The 24,085-nt window shown below is 39.1% G+C and overlaps 1 protein-coding gene and 1 pseudogene across 2 annotated transcripts in view; both read left to right on the top strand.

Moving 5' to 3' along the window:
- Window positions 1-1,228, top strand: part of LOC311302355 (NACHT, LRR and PYD domains-containing protein 3-like) — a 32,141-nt pseudogene extending 30,913 nt beyond the window's left edge. The window contains exon 11 of the transcript XR_014630321.1: window positions 284-1,228. The product of XR_014630321.1 is annotated as an NACHT, LRR and PYD domains-containing protein 3-like (transcript). The remainder of the gene's footprint in view (window positions 1-283) is intronic.
- The window catches only part of LOC311302520 (uncharacterized protein), a 747,744-nt gene that overhangs the window by 142,177 nt on the left and 581,482 nt on the right, over window positions 1-24,085 (top strand). The window lies entirely within an intron of this gene.

Genomic DNA, 24,085 nt, shown 5'->3' with positions numbered 1-24,085 from the left:
TATGTGTGTGATAATCTGAGATCTGGGTTGTTATGAACTGATATTAAATGTGTAGTGAGTGTAATGGTCATTTCTGCTGGTTCTGGATCAGCTGTCCGGTGTGTGAAAGTGACCTTTCATGTGCTTTTGATTTTGTAAAGTGACTTTGAGCATCAGATAGAAGCGATATGATCATGCTAGAGGATGAATTAATATAGATTATCTAGTTAGTTTTCTTATGAAAAGATGTGACAGATGTAATATCTCATACTGCATATGTGACTGTGTGTGTGTTTTATTTTAGGACTTATAGATGACAGTGTGATCTTCTGCTGATCATCTGATGGTGAATAAGGATCCACTATAGAGACTCAGTCAACAGAATCAACAGAGACTGAAGATACAGTGACTTCACTGTTAGAAATGAAGACTTCATGTAGATCTCAGCGATCCTCTGACAGACCTGATGAGGCGGCAGTGAAACACCTTTTATTTCACAGCAAATTACAGTTTCTCATTCATAGATTAATCATTTTATGTGTATAAACGCACAGTAACTCAAAAAGCTCTGAGTTTTGTCACAGAGTAAATAAAGAGCCTGAATATCTCTGTGTTTGTGTTGTACCAGCAGAGGGAGACAAAGACTGATGAAATATTAATTTTTCATAATTATGAGAAGAAGAAGAAACAGTTCAAGCTCACTTTTGGAAAACAATGGAAGCTCAAGTTTATACATCATGTTTTTAATAATGGTTGCATTACATGTGTATTAATGTATTAAAGGGCTCATATGATGTGTTTTCATGTTTTCTTTTTCTTTAGTGTGTTATGTAGATGTTTTTGCATGTATAAGATCTACAAACTTACAAAGCTCAAAGTCTCCTACAAAAGATTTTGGTGCTCGAGCCCCTTTTTCAAAATGAATCAGAAGTGCCCCTCTCAAACAAATATCAATGATAATATTGTGGTCAATAAAACAAAATGCATTCGATTATAATTAACATGACAATGTGAACAAAACTAACGACAATTTATTATTTTTTTCCGAAGTGTTAACAACTTAGTGTTAACTAATAATTGTTATAAACTGGTACTACCAACAAAATATGAGTGCATTCCTGGAGCTGGGCGTCGTTACACTTTTATGGCTTTCCTCAACTCACTGAAGTGACGTCGGTGTCCGGGTTAGCGCTAGCATGAGCCGTCAGGCAAGTGTTATTTAAATAAACTCCTGATGTACTTACAAACTTTCCAATGCCTCGTTTTATGAGTACAGAACCTATTTGTTTTACTGTAGAAGTTTGGTGCCATTCTGGGCATTATTAGTGGGTAATTTACGAGATTCATCATTGGATCCATTAGCGCCTGCACTAACCCATCCGGCTGATATCTCTAAATAAGCTCTAACTGTAATAATGTTCGACCGAGGGGAAAAAGACTTCTAGGGTGTTTGGCTCGAGGTCATGGTGCAAAGGACCCTAGGTTAATTTGACTCCGAACCATCCCTTTAACCCTCTGGTTTTCTTCGGGGTCCTTTTAACCCGCAAATGACTTTTGCTGAATTTTAAAAAAATGTTCTCTTTGTCCAAATGGCATGAAACTTTGTACGACTCTCAACCCTTTATAGATCTACACATTTTTATTTTATGTTAGCATGAAAAAAATAGTCACACTCATTGTCTTTGGGGTCTCCAGGGACCCAGACAATAACATGTAACTTTGTAACAGAATAGTTTTTTTATTAACAAGTGTAAATTTGCTCTGTTTATTAATGGTTTTGTCCACATTTATGCAGGTTTCGAGGATTTATGATATATTTAAAAAAAAGTTTTTTTCTTTTTTTAAAAACAGCTTTTTATGTAAAATTCACTTTATAAAAGACCCAAATTTCTACATTTTGTTTAGTGACTAAAATTATCATTTTTTACTTTTAAAACTACATTTTCCAAAATATGGGCAAAAATGTTACACTAAACCAACCATGTACACTTATCCATGTTATCCCTATAAATGAAATTTAGAAATGTGGGTCTTTTATAAAGTGAATTTTACATAAAAAGCTGTTTTTGTATAAAAACCTATTTAAAAAAAAAAAAAACTTTTTTAAATGTATATAACTTTAAAATATAGCATAAATACTGCACAAATGTAGAGTAAAAACATTAATAAACAGAGTAAAATTACATTTGTTAAAAAAAAAAAAACTATTATTCTGTTTCAAAATTGCATGTTATATTCTGGGGTCCCTGGAGACCCAAATATAATGAGTGTCGGCCCAAATGAAGATAATCAGAGGGTTAAGGGATACAATTATTGACTACGGGGGGACTTTAAAGGGATAGTTCACTTTGAAATTAAATTTTGGTATGTTTTAGCTTACCTCAAGGGCATCCAAGATGTAGGTGTCTTTTTTTCCGCAGTAGTTTCAATTTTGATATTTTTTAGGTCAAACCGTTCTTGTCTGTCAGTCCTATAATGCAGGTCTGTGGTCACTGTCTCAAAGAGCATGCACAGAGTCCAAATTAAAACAATTCCCCATCGTCCAAATTAAACAATTCCCCATCGTAAGTACACATTGATGGACGAAACGAGCGGTTTGTGTGAGAAGATGAACAATATTTATATCGTTTTTAACTCTTGTACAAAGCCACGTCCAAGTGAGCAGATGGAAGAACGGATGGTGGAGATGTGGCAACAGTATGAGTGCCTATTTAATGTCTCCTCAAAAGTACCACAACCGGAGCGACAAAGAGAAGAGCTGGGGAGAGATCGCTTCAGATTTGAACGTACCGGGTGAGTGTAAAAAGTTGCTAGCGCACTAGCTAATGTAAACATTAGATCTAGGTCAATGATCATCTGCTACATTCAGGTCTAACAAAAGATGAATTGCACAGTTAGTTTGTTTGTTTGTTTGTTTGTTTGAATAATATTACTAATATTTAATGATATTAGTTCAGTTGAATTTAGAGAGGAAACACAGTGTATGTCAGTGTCAGTGTATATTTTCAGTGGAGGAGGTGGAAACAAGAGCAACAACATTACGGACACAATACACCAAGCTTCTCAAACCTAAACCGAGTGGGAGTGTGGAGAAAGGGCTCACTCATAAAACATGTTGCCCAATGCCCCAGTGAGACCAGTGTAAGCAGAGCAGTATTATGGACAGGCATATTGTGTGCTTAAGTAATGGAGATATTAGCATAATTAGATATTAATTATCAGGAACTTTTCTAATCCTTTAAATTCTTGCACTGACATAGAATTGTTTTTCAGCTTGATCAATCTGTCAAAGACTTGATTGACGGGCAGGACATGGATGACCCCACCAGCGATGAGGACATTATAAATACATCCGAGGCACCAGGTAAAATAACAATTGTAGATGTAAAGACTAATAAAATGCTGAAAAAGTGATGACAGATTAGTTGTTTTGTCATTCAGGATGCCAGGTGTCCTATTTTATAAGTTTGCACAAAACAGATCAAGCAGTGACATTTTCATAACTGGTGTATCCAAAATGGTCAATGTTTATGATAATGTCTTTATTCAAATGATTTATTTTATTAATTATTCTTTACATATTATTATTCTTCTTTTACATGTTATGGAGATATTTAATCATTTATAAATATTCTACTATATGCTCTGATATATTTCTAAATGCAAGATCTTTGGATTCTCTTCTGTGCTGTAATAACAATGTAATTTCTCTTACTTTAATTATCATCTCATTAACCACAGCACCACATCCCTCTGCCCAAAGAAGGGGTGAAGAACTCACCACCTCTTTTCCCACTCCCAAATCGGGATCGAAACGTCACAAAGGGGATGCAGATTCTATCGAGCGACAGAAACTTAATGTGTTACAGCAAGTTACTTCAGTTCTTGCCACTCCAGATCCTTACAGTTCCTTTGGACATCAAGTTGCTGTGGAACTTAAATTAATAAAAAATGTAAGCATACAGAAAAAAATATCATATAAACTAGTGCTAACATGTTGCCAAACAACTGTAAACAATCTAGCCCTTGCTAGCGCACTACTGTAAACATTTTAAAACAGTTAAAAATCGTACCTCTAGTTCTCGCTGAAGAACAGACAATCCATGCTGATCCCGACTTCCCAACCATTTTCTCGTCCACGCTTCATTTGATTTTCTTTTGTTTTTTATTGCTACAAAGAATAAGTATTAATACAGCAAGTTGCCGCGACACACTATCCATTTTGTTTGCATGCTCTTCCCCATGAGATCGCGTCTCGTGAGGTGCTAAATCTTAAGAATATCTTGTAGTGTGTGATGCACCACTATTCTCAAATATTGTAGTGTGAGCATGTTTGAGATCTGAGGGAAGAATATCTGCAAAGATTCTCCTTAAGTGTGTGCTGCAACCAGATTTCACAATCGGTTAGGATTTTAAAAGTCCTGTAGTGTGAGCCAGGCTTAAAGCATCAAAACCTTCGATCCTAGGGAGACTCCTAGAAGGCTGGCGTTTTGGATGAGACTGAGGTCTGTTAGTGTTGGTCAGCAGGACTTTTTCAAGCATGTCAATGACCTAGGGCTGGGCGATATGGCCTAAAAATAAAATCTCCGATTTTATTTTTTTTAATTCGATTTACGATTTTTTTCCGATTTCCCCCCCTACTTATTAAGGAAAGCAATAAACACATGTACTATTAATAAACTGTACATTGTTAATTTGTTAACCATTGTTAATGTTAATTTCAACATTTAGGCTAGGCTACTAATAGCCTACATTAGGCTATTGAAGTGTTTTTTTCTTTTATTTTATTTGTTAACATAAAAAAACACTTCAATAGCCTAATGTAGGCTATTAGTAGCCTAGCCTAAATGTTGAAATTAACATTAACAATGGTTAACAAATTAACAATGTACAGTTTATTAATAGTACATGTTAACTAATGTAGTTAACTAGAATTTAATAAATGGAACATTATTGTAAAGTGTTACCGATTTGTTATACACCGATTCAGACTTCTCGTGAGTTCAGTGTTAGACAGATCAGTTGTTTTAACCATTCATTCAAGTGAATCGGTTCAAATGAGTCATTAGTTCGCGAATCGGACATGAAGGTTGCCAACCGCCAAGTTGTGTGATTATCCCGGCAGTTTATTTTTTAGCACAATTCACACTCCGCTGTAATTCAGGAGGAAAAAAATCTCCGAACGCTTCACGTGAAACTTCGGTCTTCCGCCCTTTTTCTATCGTGTCAATTGATTTTGATTAATATGCGCGAGGGAGAGAGAGCAAGACAGCGCTCGTGTTGTTTGAAGACGTGAGAGTGCGCGCGCGCGACCGGGGCTCTCTCTCGTGCTTATATATCAGCGCACATAAGGTACACACTGTAAAGTAATTTGCAAACGTTTTTTTTTAGAGAAATTAAAACAGGTCGCACCACAACCATTATTTGCACTCGCACAAATGCTCCCAAATATATTTTTAGGTCGCACAGATTAAATTTCAGGAGCATATGCGACCAAAATGATCATTACACAAAAACTCGATTTACTTATTTTTTAAATCGCCCGCAACAAAAAATTCGAATTAATTCATTCAATCGATTTTTCGCCCAGGCCTACAATGACCTTTTCAAGAGCAGAGAAATCTGTACATTTCTGTCGTTGCTCGCACACTGTGGGAACAGGCACTGGAGCTGCATTAAAATCAATCTTGTTGACTGAAACTCTCTCATTTCAACTACCATGCCCTGTACTGGTGGCTTTGAAAGACAACTCTGACTGATAGTCGTTAAGCACAGCCTGTACTTCATGTGCTGACCACTTGTCAGTCGGTTTGGACCTGAAGGTTAGGGCTAAATCCTTACTCGGGCAGTGTCTGATAAACGTGCACCACTTCCACACTGGGCTTTTCAAGTGTTTTACCGTGCTCTCGAAGACATTCTGAAGCAACATCCGCCGCCTTGTTGAGTCTCAGCCAGTAGTCGTACAGATTCTCATCCTCCTCAGGCAAGGTAGTGTAAAAATCAGCAAGCGGGACTGGCGAGTAATGATTACAACTGAAATGTTTGCGCAACAGGCTATAGACAGAGTTTGGACAGACAGTGGTGGCAGAATCACAGTTCCTGATCCAGAGTTTGACTACATCCTTTGCTTTACCACGCAGGTGCACAAGAATCTCTTCCACATGTTCGTCAGAATTCATGTTGCTCTTTTTAACAAATGTCCTCAACAGATCTTCCCATTCCTCAATTTCAATTGTGTCAGAACTATCCCCTCTGAATGAAGGTGGCTCCTTGACTTTTCTGTGCTGAATTACTTGACTTTGCCACAGATTTACCATGCCTGATGGGCTGTTAATAGCCTTAGAATCGCCAGTTGTCTATTTGGCATGTCAATGTCCAAGCTAAAAGGACTAAGATGGGACATAATGTTGTCTGCTAACTGTTGGCCAATTTGATGGACAATTGAACTCATTTGTCCTAACATATCAGGCACACCATGGTCAGCATTAGGTGTTGACGTGCTGAAATCTCTAGACTTTTGATTGACGTTTGACTGCATGTCTGCTGCATCACAATCTCCCACAGTACACACCCTACTTGTAATGCCAGGTCTGCTATCACTATTCCCAGTATTGGGGCTGTCCATTGAAAAGGGAAGTGGTACACCTAAAACCCCTCTGCCTCTGCTCTGCCTACTGGACTAGGACTGAAGTGGTCAGGCAAATATCTCCTGTTATTACTCATTATGAACGAAACAAATGTGCTGCAAGTTCACACACACATATAAACATAAACTCAATGTCAATGATCAGAGCGAAATGTCCCATAAACTGAAAAAGGATCAAGTGAAAGTGTCTCTTGAACACGAACGGCTGTGACCCAAGGACGAGCTGTTAAACTGATGACGGTGATTTCCATCAACTTGCTTGAAGACGCGACCCATAACAACACAGCGGCATCACAACTTCACGGCACCGATGTGACGGTGTGGCCTGGGCCGTCTGCACAATGGAGACACAAACGTGGAAATAGGGGTTTCACTTCACAGAGAATAAATCAGTTCCACAGCATATCTCGTTATCTCTGCGGTTTATTTAAAACAGTACTCTTTCTTTTTAATCTTTTTCTTTTGCGTTGTGATCGTATAATGAGTACAATTTTGCAGATTGACAATTATAAAACATTTTCAGTGAATTAATCACAAATCAGCTCAATGAAAAACAACAATTCAATTAAATTCAATAGAAAGGGAAACACCCCCACCTAGTGGTGAACATGCACAATTCTACATGAATAAAGCAATTAATCCATAAAACACATTATAACAATATATTTTATACACATTACCTGCACAATGGAGATACAAATGTGGAAATAGGGGTTTCACTTCACAGAGAATAAATCAGTTCTACATAAAACACAAGACAATGCACAAATGAATTGCGGTTGTGCCTCGTAATACTTACAATGTCAAAATAACTCGATATAATATAACACACTCGACGCCAAACACACATCAAAATATGCCTTACAAGTTCATTGCAGGATAAATCTACAATAAAGGGGTTATTTATGTGTTTTGAACACTTTTAACTGGCAGGTGTCCAAAGAAAAAACGTAAGTTTATCTAATCCTTTTTTTTTTTGTCCTAATCTTTCAATCAGAGATTTAATATTGTTTTAAATTGTCACGATGCTATCAAACATCGCATCATAAACCACTTATGCTTGTGATTACAGGAGGATTGCCTTTGTCTGTCACTAGCCACTGTTTTTCCTGGATTTAATCATTCTGTTTTACTTTTTATTTCTTTGTGTGTGTGTGTGTGTGTGTGTGTGTGTGTGTGTGTGTCTGGGGGATCTGCTACACCGTTCTGTGATGACCTGGACCTGATGGAGTCCTGCTAGTGGAAGCTTGTTCATTTAAATGTTTGTTTTTGGTCTGTTTGGCAATCATCATACTCCAATATTCGGCCCATGGGCATTGTGTAATATCTCCTTTGGGGACAGTGTTTATTTTGCAATGTTCACTAGTGTGAAGTGTGAAATGCTGTGTTAGGTGTGTGTATGCACGGCCGATTTGGTTTGAAGTGTCTCTTGCAGTGTTTGAGTGTGTGTATGTGGACTGTATCTATTTATTTGACTTTATTCACTGTTGTCTAGGTATTGTTAGACTTTATATCCTGTAACTCATTCACTATGAGACTTTTATACACTGTGATTTATTTATTGTAGAATTGTTCACTGTTATCTACGGGGAACATTTGTCTGCTCTGATTGCCTATCAGTGTATCATGGTGTTTAGTGTTTAATAAAATTATATTTGAGTACATCAGTCCCATTTCTGTTCCTTCATTGGACACAACCTGCCTGAATAGTGTAAAGGGGAGCGCTGTTTGGATTTTCTAGTTTAGATATTCAAATTGCGTGCGTTTGAGCGCCGCCTAGGGGTCACACATAGAACATCACTTCTTATTTAAAGCGACTGAATTGTTTGGGTTTGGCAGTTATTTCCAGAAAGCTATCAAACCCTATAGAGAGGATGTCCCAGCTCTGGAAGATGATCAAGGGGGACTTCTGGCAGATCTGAGATAGGTAGAGGGATCAGACAAGGGTGTCCCATCTCCCCATTTTGGTTTTTGTTAGCAACGCAAATAATGGCCCTTCACATTAAAAAAGGACATTTTCAAGGAATTACAGCATTAGGGAAAACATTGAAGTTGTGTCAGTTTGCAGATGACACTGCTTTATTTCTGAAAGATAGGAATGAAATCATTAAAGCAGTGAAATGCATAAAATAATGTTCAGATGTATCAGGGCTAGGAATGAATATCAATAAATCTGTTTCCTCTTAAAGAATGTAGTTTAACTCATTTCTATAATATTCCAATTGCAAATCAAGTAACATATCTGGGAGTTGTTATATGTAAAGATGAAAATCTGCGTAACAATTTAAACTTCAATCCAATGATTAACAAAACTAGTAAGAGGTTTAATGCGTGGTTACAAAGGGATCTGTCAATTCAGGGACGGGTACTTCTGTCAAAAGCTGAAGGAATCTCCAGATCAGTCTATGTGTCTATCATTGGATATTCCCCCTAAAGTTACAATTGGATAAAATGCCTTTTGATTTTATATGGAAAAACAAGCCACATTATTTGAGAAAAGACATTGTATGCAACCCCAAAGATCATGATGGTTTAGAGGTTTAGAGTTATGACGCTTTGAACAATGTATTTAAAATAAATCGGCTTATTCAGTATTTAAAAAATAAAGACAGTATCTGCTTATCAGCTCCATGCAATCTTAAGCTTCTCTTGGTTCAGCTGCACACAGTCTGAAAAGGTTTATTGGCAGTTTGATAAAATAAAAGAGCCTTTCTAAGAGCCATCGTTTAAGCTGTTGACTTTTCTACCTTGAGAAAGAACATTAAACGAACAACTTAAAAGGGCCTGACAAATCATGACATAAGACTGACATCACTCACAACATACCGATGAACAAATATAACGTCTGATGTTTGCATACGTGCATACCAGTATACCATTACGACATTCTTCGTGAATAAACATGACCTCTGATGTTTGTATACATATATACCAACGTACCATCACGTCACATATGCAAATATAAGGCTTGTTCGACTTCATGCAGCTCTGCGCAGACCGATCGCTGGTTGACTTGAAGCATTGCATGCCGGTTAGAAATTTTGTCCGACTTGATACAGCCAGAGAATAGCTGTGAAGGCTGCATCCTCCGAAGGCCGTATTTGAAGGCCGATTTGCCGCATTTGAAGACCGATTGCGTCACCGCGGCGCAATGAAGGCTGTCCCAATAGGCTAGGAAATTTATAATTATTATAAAAATAATAATTAATTATTGCAAACCGAGAGTGAGGACGGGGCCTTGATTTCGTGGCTTTACTTCCTGCTCACTACTGCGCAGGTCTGGTCCCGAGATCGCTACTGCGCAGACTCAAGCCCCAAGATGTCAGCGCCATATCGGGACACTGGCGGCTTCACTTCTCACGAAGATGGCGGAGAGAGCAGACGCATTGTGAATAGCTCAGAGTAGCAAAGCCTTGAAAATCAACGGAATGAACTTTTATCTCAACAAAACCCTGAAATATCAGATGTAAATCCGTAGGGAACTTATCATAATAATTCAGAAACGTGTGAGTGATCCTGAGCACCTCCTGGAGTACGATATTGCAGACCATAACATGGCTAGCACAAAAGCTAATGCTAAATTGAAGGCGCTCCAAGAACACGACTATGGTGGTCCAGAAAGGATGGATCTGTCTCTCATTAGTAATTTGCAAGATGGCGCTCGGAAAGCGAGTGTATGTACATGTTCAGCTCATGTTTGAGCTGACTGCAGCATTTTCCCTGTTGGGGATTTGATCCTCCAGAGAAACCAAGCAAAAGTGATCGAAGCGCCTGTTTAGTATTACAACAACGAGAAAGCTTACGATCCTGCAGCTCACGAAACAGGTGAATCTACTACAAGCTCAGGTGAGCGGCTATGAAATTAAATTAAAGAAGAAAGACGATCAGATCAAAGAATTGGAAAAGAGACTGGATGATGTAGAGCAATATTACCGTATGGATGATCTGATTATCTCTGGATTGAAAACACGACACCGTGCCTACTCCAGTGTCGCTGCGGGAATCAGTGCTGATGACACAACTGCTGAGACGGAGACCCTGGAATTCCAGGTCATCCAATTCTTCGGTAGTAAGGATATTCCCATTCACAGAAATCAGATCTCGGCCTGTCATACACTCCCTCGGAATAACAAGAATAACAAAAATAGTCCTACTCCACCGGCAATCATAATCCGCTTTGTCAACAGAAAAGACAAGATCGGCTTGTTACAACAGGGGTTCAAGTTAAAAGGCACAGGAGTGTTTGTGAATGAACATCTAACGAGGAAGAACGGGAATATTGCTTATGCAGCGCGGCAACTGAAAAAGGCTAAAAAGATCAAAGCGACCTGGTCTCGGAATGGTAAAGTTTATATCCGACCGATTGGAGCAACACCAGAAGAGGAAAGAGCAGTGATGGTGAAAGAAATGGACGAATTGAACTTGTACAAATGATGATTAGAGTTGAGTCACAATATGAGCTGTGGATGTGTGGACTTACTACTTTATTTAATTTTTTTGTGTCGCTGATTATGGACGAAGATTACTTAATCCTCCGGGACAGATGGAATATTCAGTTAACTTTGGTTATTAGCCTTTTTGAAGTAGGAGGCCTTCACAACCAGGGGACGCTCAGTTTTTATCACGTGAGTCTGTGTCGATTTTCTTGCCAGCTTAATTTCTATGGCCTCTATTGACTTGCCCATCTCTGACGATAACTCTTTTATTTTCAATCCGTTTGAGCAGAACATGGACAGTTGTGGCATTTATGATAATTTCTTTAATCCTGATGTAAATCAACCTAATTTAAACTTATTAAAACTGTCTTGTAACTATTACTCTGAAGGGCAAGTAAACTCACTGCATCAAACCATAAACTTTTCTAAAAATCTTTTCTCTACTTTTCACTGGAATATTCGTAGTATGTCTAAAAATCATGACGAATTGAGAACTTTTCTGTCTAGCTTAAGTTTTTCCTTCTCAGTCTTGGCCTTTTCTGAGACTTGGCTGACTGATGATATATTTACTTTATTCCCCCTACCTAATTATGTATCATTTCATTCTTGTAGAAAAAACAAAAGAGGAGGGGGTGTCTCGTTATATGTTTTGAATTCCTTTGATGCTGGTGTTAGAGATGAACTTAGTGCAGAATTTGACACCACTAACACACAGTCTATATTTATTGAAATCCCATCTTGTCAGCAATTCAATGGAAAGAGCATTCTGATCGGATGCATCTATAGACCACCAGATTCAGACCATAACACATTTATTGATGCACTTCAATCAACACTTGAGTTAATAACCAAAGAAAGCAAATTATGTTTTTTACTCGGTGACTACAATATTAATTTACTCAAATGTGATTTAACACAAACAGTTGATTTCTTAAATGCACTCCATTCTTTAAATTTTTTCCCTCTTATTACTAAACCTTCCAGAATCACCTCCTCATCTGCTACTCTCATTGATAATATTTTGTTTAATTCTTATAACTTTGAGGTCACTTCAGGCCTCCTGATGTGTGATGTCTCTGACCACTTTCCTGTCTTCCAGGTTATCCCATCATGCCATCTAATGTCTAGCTATCCTAAGAATGGGCCAAATAAATATCGTAAATTCTCTAGAAACAGCATTGATCATTTTAAGTCTGCCATTGGCAATACCATATGGGATGAGGTGCTTGTGTCACAAGACGTTAACAGTGCATACAGCTTATTCTTAAAGTCTTTTAATAAGGCTTTAGATTTATCATTTCCGTTGATGAGTACAAAATCCAGAAATAAATACTCTAAGGGGAAGCCGTGGATATCTGATGAACTAAAAAAGCTTTCCCGAAAAAAAAAAAAAAAACTTTATAGGAGGTCTATTCTTAACCCTTCCTCAATTAATACTGAAACTTATAAGAAATGTAAAAACTACTTCACATCTTTAGTAAGAAAAACAAAGAAAGCATATTATTCAAATCAATTTGCACAAGCTTCTAAAAACATTAAAACAACATGGCACCTCATTAATCACTTACTGAACCGTACTAAATACCCATTTACCGTCCCTGTAGTAATGAACAGTAAGAAGGGGGTTCTCTCCAACCCTGTTGATATTGCTAATGGCTTTAATGATTTCTTTATATCGGTTGGTTCTGAACTAGCATTTAGCACTAATGGCTCGGATATACACCTGTTCTTTAATCAAAGGTCAGGATCCTTCATTCCATAATTTTGACCCACCAACTGTTCAAGAGGTTCGTAATATTATTTTATCACTTAAAAATGCAGCCCATGGTCATGATGGCATTAAAAGTGTTCTTATCAAAGAGACAACTGACTATATCATTAAACCTCTCATTCATATTCTCTCACTGTCTCTTAAAACTGGAATTGTCCCTCGGGATTTGAAGGTTGCTAGGTTTATACCAATTTTCAAGACCGGTGACTCCAAGGAATTTGGTAATTATAGGCCAATATCAATTCTCCCGTGTATATCGAAAATCTTGGAAAGACTTGTCTTTTCTAGATTATTTAATCACTTGGATGCCAATAATATTTTATACAAACATCAATATGGTTTTCGGAAGCGACACTCTACTGAGCATGCCCTCATTCAACTTGTGAACTACATTTCTTTAGCTCTTGACAATAAAAAATTTGCTCTTGGAGTCTTCCTGGACCTGAGTAAGGCATTCGATACGGTCAGTCACAATATTCTGATTGCCAAACTTAGCAGATACGGAGTGGAGGATGTTGCCTTGAGATGGTTTAGCTGATAGAGAGCAATATGTATACCTGGAAGGCTATACCTCCATGAAGTCACAAATTATGATTGGTGTCCCTCAAGGATCAATTATGGGGCCTCTTTTATTTTTAATTTATATTAATGACATGGCCACGACTTGTACCAAACTCCTACCAGTACTATCTGCAGATGATACAAATCTTGTAGCTTCTCACCAAGACTTTAATATTTTAATCAAAACGGTCAATGAGGAACTATCTTCCATTGTGGAATGGTTTCAATGGAACAAACTTACCCTCAATATAAAAAAATGCAATTTTATGATTTTTTGTAATACTAACAAACATTACCCTATAGAATTATCAAAATTTTTTATTAATAACATTCAAATCGAATTGGTTCAGCATACCAAATTTTTGGGAGTCATTATAGATAGTGGTCTTAAATGGTCTAACCATATCATTTTCGTATCTAAGAGGTCAGCTAAAATGCTGGGTATATTGAGGAGGGTTTGTCCTTTAGTTCACTCCTCAGCTTTTTTAACCTTATATTATAGTTTTTTGTTCCCATTCATTAATTATTGCAATATCGTTTGGGCAGCTACCTATTCTACTTACCTGAAGAAATTAACAGTCATACAGAAGAAATATCTTAGATTTATATCTCATTCAAATAGATATGCACCCTCGGCACCCCTTTATAACAAATTCAAAGTTCTCCCTATTGATAAGGTAAATACAGAGGTGTAAAAAGTACTCAAAAATGTTACTCAAGTGAAAGTACAAGTACTGAGGGAAAATTTTACTCAATTAAAAGTAAAAGTATCTGGCCAGAATCGTACTCGAGTAAAAGTAAAAAAGTACCACATTAAAATTGTACTTGAGTATTAAAGAAGTAAAAGTAACAGCAATAATGTAAACTAGAGATTCTTGTTTAAGCTTTTAATCTCTAAAATCATGAAGTGAATGAACCACATACAAGGTTTTATCCTGCTTTAGAACTGTTTGTATTTAATTGTATTTATTTATCAAACTATAAGACTACTATCTAATGCCAGTATGCAACATTTTTTAAACAATCCACTAAACATGCTTTTACCACTAAAAGAAAAGAATTCGCTAAGGTACGGCCACGGGTGCTCTTGATCCTGTGGCTGATTTTGGACTGTGTTCGCAGCTGAATCACGTTCTTCCTCCATTTTCTTCCACTGATTGACCATAGACAGTATAAGAAATGGACACAGCGACCCCATAGATTTCAACAGAGAAAAGTGAAGCAAATTAGAAGCACTCACGTCCTGATGGCTGAGCGTACTGCGCAGACTCAAACTGAGCTTGATGGCGTAGATGTGACGTGAGCAACCTGTCTGACCGTTGTAAGTCTTCTAGTAGCTGTGCCAAGAGAAATCTAACTTGCAGAAAACAGAGAGTGTGAGTAGGAGCTGTCCATGAGCTAGGAGCAGGAGCAACTTTATGACTCTCTATGGGCTTCTCCCTTGACTTTATGCCTCCACGTCCCCCCAATTGACTGTGAGCTTCTCCTCCTGTCTATACGGTAATTTCCAGAGAGTCGCGTGGTTATGATGCAATTGTTAGCCTATTTTTACAAAAACTGCTTCTAAGGGGCCATAATGTAAGATACAAGGTAATGGAGCCTTTTATACATTTTCGTGTTTCTTTAGAAATAAATAATGGACAAATGGAGTCTTTAAACGTCTCAGATGTAAAGTTATTCGCTGTCAAAGTGATGCCAAAATGAATGGGAGTCAATGGAATGCTAACAGCAGGTGATGGCTCGTTAGCCAATGGCGGCCCCCGGGGGTGGTACGCTTTTAGGCTGCTGGATTGACCCATAGACAGTATATAAACTGGACACAGCAACCCCATTGGATTCAACGGAGACAAGTAAAGTCAATTAGAAGCACTCACTTCCTGGGGGTCCAGCGTACTGCGCAGACTCAAACTGAGCTTGACGACGTAGATGTGACGTGAGCAACCCGTCTGTCTTCTAGTAGCTGTGCCGAGAGAAATCTGAATCACTCCCTTCCGAAACTCGCAGAGACGGAGAGTGTGAGTAGGAGCTGTCCATGAGCTAGGAGCAGGAGAAACTTTTGCTAAGTATTCTGATTAATTATTTTGTCATTTTGCCTCCACGTCCCCCCGATTGCCCGCGAGCTTCTCCTCCTGTCCATACGGTAATCTCTCTACTGTGCGACAGAGAGTCGCGTGGTTATGACGCAATCGTTAGCCTATTTTTACAAAAACTGCTTCTACGGGGCCATAACATAAGCTACAAGGTAATGGAGCCTTTTATACATTTTCTTGTTTCTTTAGAAATAAATAGTGGACAAATGGAGTCTTTAAACGCCTCAGATGTAAAGTTATTCGCTGTCAAAGTGACGCCAAAATGAATGGGAGTCAATGGGATGCTAACAGCAGGTGATGGTCCGCTAATCAATGGTGGCGTCCGGGGAGGCTTCAATAAAATATGAAACAGTGCCCCCCTGGATTGACCCCCTGTGATTGACTGTTATAATTTCTCTCATTTCCAGGTCAAGGTGCTGTGCGTTGTGGTAATAGATGCGACATGATGTCACTTCCAAATGACCAATGAACATGTCTGACCAATTTGGTGAAATGTGAAACCGAATCTCATTGGCAGAATAAATGACATTTAAATTAAACAGCATCAGCACAATTCAATTGGTTTGGTAATAGCAAGGGAAAATAGAATGAAGTGATCTCCAAAAAATAAGTACTTTTTGACTATAAATAGAATTGTAAGGAGTAAAAAGTACTTTTTTTTCTTAAAAAATTGAATTAAGTAAAAGTAAAAGTACTGATTTTTAATTGTACTCAAGTAAAGTAAAAATCCCCAAAAATAATACTTAAGTACAGTAATCAAGTAAAATTACTCAAGTATTTTACACCTCTGCTAAAAGGACTAAGATGGGACATAATGTTGTCTGCTAACTGTTGGCCAATTTGATGGACAATTGAACTCATTTGTCCTAACATATCAGGCACACCATGGTCAGCATTAGGTGTTGACGTGCTGAAATCTCTAGACTTTTGATTGACGTTTGACTGCATGTCTGCTGCATCACAATCTCCCACAGTACACACCCTACTTGTAATGTCAGGTCTGCTATCACTATTCCCAGTATTGGGGCTGTCCATTGAAAAGGGAAGTGGTACACCTAAAACCCCTCTGCCTCTGCTCTGCCTACTGGACTAGGACTGAAGTGGTCAGGCGAATATCTCCTGCTATTACTCATTATGAACGAAACAAATGTGCTGCAAGTTCACACACACATATAAACATAAACTCAATGTCAATGATCAGAGCGAAATGTCCCATAAACTGAAAAAGGATCGAGTGAAAGTGTCTCTTGAACACGAACGGCTGTGACCCAAGGACGAGCTGTTAAACTGATGACGGTGATTTCCATCAACTTGCTTGAAGACGCGACCCATAACAACACAGCGGCACCACAACTTCACGGCACCAATGTGACGGTGTGGCCTGGGCCGTCTGCACAATGGAGACACAAACGTGGAAATAGGGGTTTCACTTCACAGAGAATAAATCAGTTCCACAGCATATCTCGTTATCTCTGCGGTTTATTTAAAACAGTACTCTTTCTTTTTAATCTTTTTCTTTTGCGTTGTGATCGTATGATGAGTACAATTTTGCAGAATTATAAAACATTTTCAGTGAATTAATCACAAATCAACTCAATGAAAAACAGAACAATTCAATTCAATTAAATAGAAAGGGAAACACCCCCACCTAGTGGTGAACATGCACAATTCTACATGAATAAAGCAATTAATCCATAAAACACATTATAACAATATATTTTATACACATTACCTGCACAATGGAGATACAAACGTGGAAATAGGGGTTTCACTTCACAGAGAATAAATCAGTTCTACATAAAACACAAGACAATGCACAAATTAACTGCGGTTGTGCCTCGTAATACTTACAATGTCAAAATAACTCGATATAATATAACACACTCGACGCCAAACACACATCAAAATATGCCTTACGAGTTCATTGCAGGATAAATCTACAATAAAGGGGTTATTTATGTGTTTTGAACACTTTTAACTGGCAGGTGTCCAAAGAAAAAACGTAAGTTTATCTAATCCTTTTTTTTTGTCCTAATCTTTCAATCAGAGATTTAATATTGTTTTAAATTGTCAAACATCGCATCATAAACCACTTATGCTTGTGATTACAGGAGGATTGCCTTCGTCTGTCACTAGCCACTGTTTTGCCTGGATTTAATCATTCTGTTTTACTTTTTATTTCTTTGTGTGTGTGTGTGTGTGTGTGTGTGTGTGTGTGTGTCTGGGGGATCTGCTACACCGTTCTGTGATGACCTGGACCTGATGGAGTCCTGCTAGTGGTAGCTTGTTCATTTAAATGTTTGTTTTTGGTCTGTTTGGCAATCATCATACTCCAATATTCGGCCCATGGGCATTGTGTAATATCTCCTTTGGGGACAGTGTTTATTTTGCCATGTTCACTAGTGTGAAGTGTGAAATGCTGTGTTAGGTGTGTGTATGCACGGCCGATTTGGTTTGAAGTGTCTCTTGCAGTGTTTGAGTGTGTGTATGTGGACCGTATCTATTTATTTGACTTTATTCACTGTAGTCTAGGTATTGTTAGACTTTATATCCTGTAACTCATTCACTATGAGACTTTTATACACTGTGATTTATTTATTGTAGAATTGTTCACTGTTATCTACGGGGAACATTTGTCTGCTCTGATTGCCTATCAGTGTATCATGGTGTTTAGTGTTTAATACAATTATATTTGAGTACATCAGTCCCATTTCTGTTCCTTCATTGGACACAACCTGCCTGAATAGTGTAAAGGGGAGCGCTGTTTGGATTTTCTAGTTTAGATATTCAAATTGTGTGCGTTTGAGCGCCGCCTAGGGGTCACACATAGAACATCACTTTTTATTTAAAGCGACTGAATTGTTTGGGTTTGGCAGTTATTTCCAGAAAGCTATCAAACCCTATAGAGAGGATGTCCCAGCTCTGGAAGATGATCAAGGGGGACTTCTGGCAGATCTGAGATAGGTAGAGGGATAAGACAAGGGTGTCCCATCTCCCCATTCTGGTTTTTGTTAGCAACGCAAATAATGGCCCTTCACATTAAAAAAGGACATTTTCAAGGAATTACAGCATTAGGGAAAACAGTGAAGTTGTGTCAGTTTGCAGATGACACTGCTTTATTTCTGAAAGATAGGAATGAAATCATTAAAGCAGTGAAATGCATAAAATATTGTTCAGATGTATCAGGGCTAGGAATGAATATGAATAAATCTGTTTCCTCTTAAAGAATTTAGTTTAACTCATTTCTATAATATTCCAATTGCAAATCAAGTAACATATCTGGGAGTTGTTATATGTAAAGATGAAAATCTGCGTAACAATTTTAAACTTCAATCCAATAATTAACAAAACTAGTGAGAGGTTTAATGCGGTTACAAAGGGATCTGTCAATTCAGGGACGGGTACTTCTGTCAAAAGCTGAAGGAATCTCCAGATCAGTCTATGTGTCTATCATTGGATATTCCCCCTAAAGTTTCCAAACAATTGGATAAAATGCTTTTTGATTTTATATGGAAAAACAAGCCACATTATTTGAGAAAAGAAATGTTATGCAACCCCAAAGATCATGGTGGTTTAGAGGTTTAGAGTTATGACGCTTTGAACAATGTATTTAAAATAAATCGGCTTATTCAGTATTTAAAAAATAAAGACAGTATCTGGAATTCCTTTCCTAACTCTCTATTTAAACAATTGGGCGACCTCTCATTTTCACTGAAGTGTAATTATTCAATTGAAAAAATAGCAAAATGTCATAAACAGGCTCTCATGGCATGGACACGGGCCTACAAACATAACTTTTCACCAGGAGAGATTATATTTGGAACAACAAAGACATCCTTTACAAAAATAAATCTCTCTTTTTTGATTACTGGTTTGAAAACAATATTATATTAGTTAGTCAGCTTTTGAATAATGATGGAAATTTATTAACATATAGAGAATTTTTGAATACATTTAAAATACCAGTCAGACCTAAAGACTTTGCAGTTGTAATGGATGCAATTCCCAGGAAAGTATTGATCCTTCTTAGAAATGCATCACAGGAGGAAGATCTACATTTGACAGATATCATGGGGGAAATATTTCTTGGTAATACAAATATTTTACTAAATAAAGTCTCAAATAACTACATTAGGAATATACTTAATAATATTGTTTGCCCTCCAGCTCGTTTGGTCATCTGTGTTTGGAGATGTAAATTGGCGTAATGATGGCGAACAGTAGATCAAATCTACATTAATAACAAAGTAAAAGAAGTCTCTTTTAAAATAATGCATAGAATATATCCAGTAAAACATGTGCTGGAACGGTTTAAATTAGATATTGATTACTCCTGCAATTTTTGTAAAGGTGAAAAGGAAACTTCTGGTTTCTGTGTGTAAATCATTCTCCAAAATGTCCAACGGTGTCTTTAATGTTTTTACTTCAGTGTCATGAAAGCTTTGTGGGTGGTGGACAGGGTTTACATTAAGACAGGAGTATGCCTTAATCTAGTTAATCGTGCATTTCTTTTCTTTTATTCCACAGCTGATGTGTGCAGTTTTTTATTGCTTGCATTCAAATAATTTTCTCTTGCATGTTTTGTTTTTTAATTGCAGTATTTTTCTTCTGCCATTCATGCTTATCAGCGCCATGCAATCTTAAGCTTCTCTTGGTTCAGCTGCACACAGTCTGAAAAGGTTTTTTGGCAGTTTGATCAAATAAAAGAGCCTTTCTAAGAGCCATCGTTTAAGCTGTTGACTTTTCTACCTTGAGAAAGAACATTAAACGAACAACTTAAAAGGGCATGACAACTCATGACATAAGACTGACATCATTCACAACATACCGATGAACAAATATAACGTCTGATGTTTGCATACGTGCATACCAGTATACCATTACGACATTCTTCGTGAATAAACATGACCTCTGATGTTTGTATACATATATACCAACGTACCATCACGTCACATATGCAAATATAAGGCTTGTTCGACTTCATGCAGCTCTGCGCAGACCGATCGCTGGCTGACTTGAAGCATTGCATGCCGGTTAGAAATTTTGTCCTACTTGATACAGCCAGAGAATAGCTGTGAAGGCTGCATCCTCCGAAGGCCGTATTTGAAGGCCGATTTTCCGCATTTGAAGACCGATTGCGTCACCGCGGCACGATGAAGGCTCTCCCAATAGGCTAGGAAATTTATAATTATTATAAAAATAATAATTAATTATTGCAAACCGAGAGTGAGGACGGGGCCTTGATTTCGCAGCTTTACTTCCTGCTCACTACTGCGCAGGTCTGGTCCCGAGATCGCTACTGCGCAGGTCTGGTCCCGAGATCGCTACTGCGCAGGTCTGGTCCCGAGATCGCTACTGCGCAGGTCTAGTCCCGAGATCGCTACTGCGCAGGTCTAGTCCCGAGATCGCTACTGCACAGGTCTAGTCCCGAGATCGCTACTGCGCAGGTCTGGTCCCGAGATCGCTCCTGCGCAGGTCTGGTCCCGAGATCGCTCCTGCGCAGGTCTGGTCCCGAGATCGCTACTGCGCAGGTCTGGTCCCGAGATCGCTACTGCGCAGGTCTGGTCCCGAGATCGCTACTGCGCAGGTCTGGTCCCGAGATCGCTACTGCGCAGGTCTGGTCCCGAGATCGCTACTGCGCAGGTCTGGTCCCGAGATCGCTACTGCGCAGGTCTGGTCCCGAGATCGCTACTGCACAGGTCTAGTCCCGAGATCGCTACTGCGCAGGTCTGGTCCCGAGATCGCTCCTGCGCAGGTCTGGTCCCGAGATCGCTCCTGCGCAGGTCTGGTCCCGAGATCGCTACTGCGCAGGTCTGGTCCCGAGATCGCTACTGCGCAGGTCTGGTCCCGAGATCGCTACTGCGCAGGTCTGGTCCCGAGATCGCTACTGCGCAGGTCTGGTCCCGAGATCGCTACTGCGCAGGTCTGGTCCCGAGATCGCTACTGCGCAGGTCTGGTCCCGAGATCGCTACTGCGCAGGTCTGGTCCCGAGATCGCTACTGCGCAGGTCTGGTCCCGAGATCGCTTCTGCGCAGGTCTGGTCCCGAGATCGCTACTGCACAGGTCTGGTCCCGAGATCGCTACTGCGCAGGTCTGGTCCCGAGATCGCTTCTGCGCAGGTCTGGTCCCGAGATCGCTTCTGCGCAGGTCTGGTCCCGAGATCGCTACTGCACAGGTCTGGTCCCGAGATCGCTTCTGCGCAGGTCTGGTCCCGAGATCGCTTCTGCGCAGGTCTGGTCCCGAGATCGCTACTGCGCAGGTCTGGTCCCGAGATCGCTACTGCACAGGTCTGGTCCCGAGATCGCTTCTGCGCAGGTCTGGTCCCGAGATCGCTACTGCGCAGGTCTGGTCCCGAGATCGCTACTGCGCAGGTCTGGTCCCGAGATCGCTTCTGCGCAGACTCAAACCCCAAGATGCCAGCGCCATATCGGGACACTGGAGGCCTCAGTTCTCACGAAGATGGCGGAGAGAGCAGACGCATTGTGAATAGCTCAGAGTAGCAAAGCCTTGAAAATCAACGGAATGAACTTTTAACTCAACAAAACCCTGAAATATCAGATGTAAAACCGTAGGGAACTTATCATAATAATTCAGAAACGTGTGAGTGACCCTGAGCACCTCCTGGAGTACGATATTGCAGACCATAACATGGCTAGCACAAAAGCTAATGCTAAATTGAAGGCTCTCCAAGAACACGACTATGGTGGTCCAGAAAGGATGGATCTGTCTCTCATTAGTAATTTGCAAGATGGCGCTCGGAAAGCGAGTGTATGATCATGTTCAGCTCATGTTTGAGCCGACTGCAGCATTTTCCCTGTTGGGGATTTGATCCTCCAGAGAAACCAAGCAAAAGTTATCGAAGCGCCTGTTTAGTATTACAACAACGAGAAAGCTTACGATCCTGCAGCTCACGAAACAGGTGAATCTACTACAAGCTCAGGTGAGCGGCTATGAAATTAAATTAAAGAAGAAAGACGATCAGATCAAAGAATTGGAAAAAAGACTGGATGATGTAGAGCAATATTACCGTATGGATGATCTGATTATCTCTGGATTGAAAACACGACACCGTGCCTACTCCAGTGTCGCTGCGGGAATCAGTGCTGATGACACAACTGCTGAGACGGAGACCCTGGAATTCCAGGTCATCCAATTCTTCGGTAGTAAGGATATTCCCATTCACAGAAATCAGATCTCGGCCTGTCATACACTCCCTCGGAATAACAAGAATAACAAAAATAGTCCTACTCCACCGGCAATCATAATCCGCTTTGTCAACAGAAAAGACAAGATCGGCTTGTTACAACAGGGGTTCAAGTTAAAAGGCACAGGAGTGTTTGTGAATGAACATCTAACGAGGAAGAACGGGAATATTGCTTATGCAGCGCGGCAACTGAAAAAGGCTAAAAAGATCAAAGCGACCTGGTCTCGGAATGGTAAAGTTTATATCCGACCGATTGGAGCAACACCAGAAGAGGAAAGAGCAGTGATGGTGAAAGAAATGGACGAATTGAACTTGTACAAATGATGATTAGAGTTGAGTCACAATATGAGCTGTGGATGTGTGGACTTACTACTTTATTTAATTTTTTTGTGTCGCTGATTATGGACGAAGATTACTTAATCCTCCGGGACAGATGGAATATTCAGTTAACTTTGGTTATTAGCCTTTTTGAAGTAGGAGGCCTTCACAACCAGGGGACGCTCAGTTTTTATCACGTGAGTCTGTGTCGATTTTCTTGCCAGCTTAATTTCTATGGCCTCTATTGACTTGCCCATCTCTGACGATAACTCTTTTATTTTCAATCCGTTTGAGCAGAACATGGACAGTTGTGGCATTTATGATAATTTCTTTAATCCTGATGTAAATCAACCTAATTTAAACTTATTAAAACTGTCTTGTAACTATTACTCTGAAGGGCAAGTAAACTCACTGCATCAAACCATAAACTTTTCTAAAAATCTTTTCTCTACTTTTCACTGGAATATTCGTAGTATGTCTAAAAATCATGACGAATTGAGAACTTTTCTGTCTAGCTTAAGTTTTTCCTTCTCAGTCTTGGCCTTTTCTGAGACTTGGCTGACTGATGATATATTTACTTTATTCCCCCTACCTAATTATGTATCATTTCATTCTTGTAGAAAAAACAAAAGAGGAGGGGGTGTCTCGTTATATGTTTTGAATTCCTTTGATGCTGGTGTTAGAGATGAACTTAGTGCAGAATTTGACACCACTAACACACAGTCTATATTTATTGAAATCCCATCTTGTCAGCAATTCAATGGAAAGAGCATTCTGATCGGATGCATCTATAGACCACCAGATTCAGACCATAACACATTTATTGATGCACTTCAATCAACACTTGAGTTAATAACCAAAGAAAGCAAATTATGTTTTTTACTCGGTGACTACAATATTAATTTACTCAAATGTGATTTAACACAAACAGTTGATTTCTTAAATGCACTCCATTCTTTAAATTTTTTCCCTCTTATTACTAAACCTTCCAGAATCACCTCCTCATCTGCTACTCTCATTGATAATATTTTGTTTAATTCTTATAACTTTGAGGTCACTTCAGGCCTCCTGATGTGTGAT

This window comes from Rutilus rutilus, assembly GCF_951802725.1.
Source record: "Rutilus rutilus genome assembly, chromosome: 13".
Lineage (NCBI taxonomy): Eukaryota > Metazoa > Chordata > Actinopteri > Cypriniformes > Leuciscidae > Rutilus > Rutilus rutilus.
The sequence above is the reverse complement of the archived record's forward strand: the minus strand, read 5'-3'. Positions and strand labels throughout refer to the sequence as shown.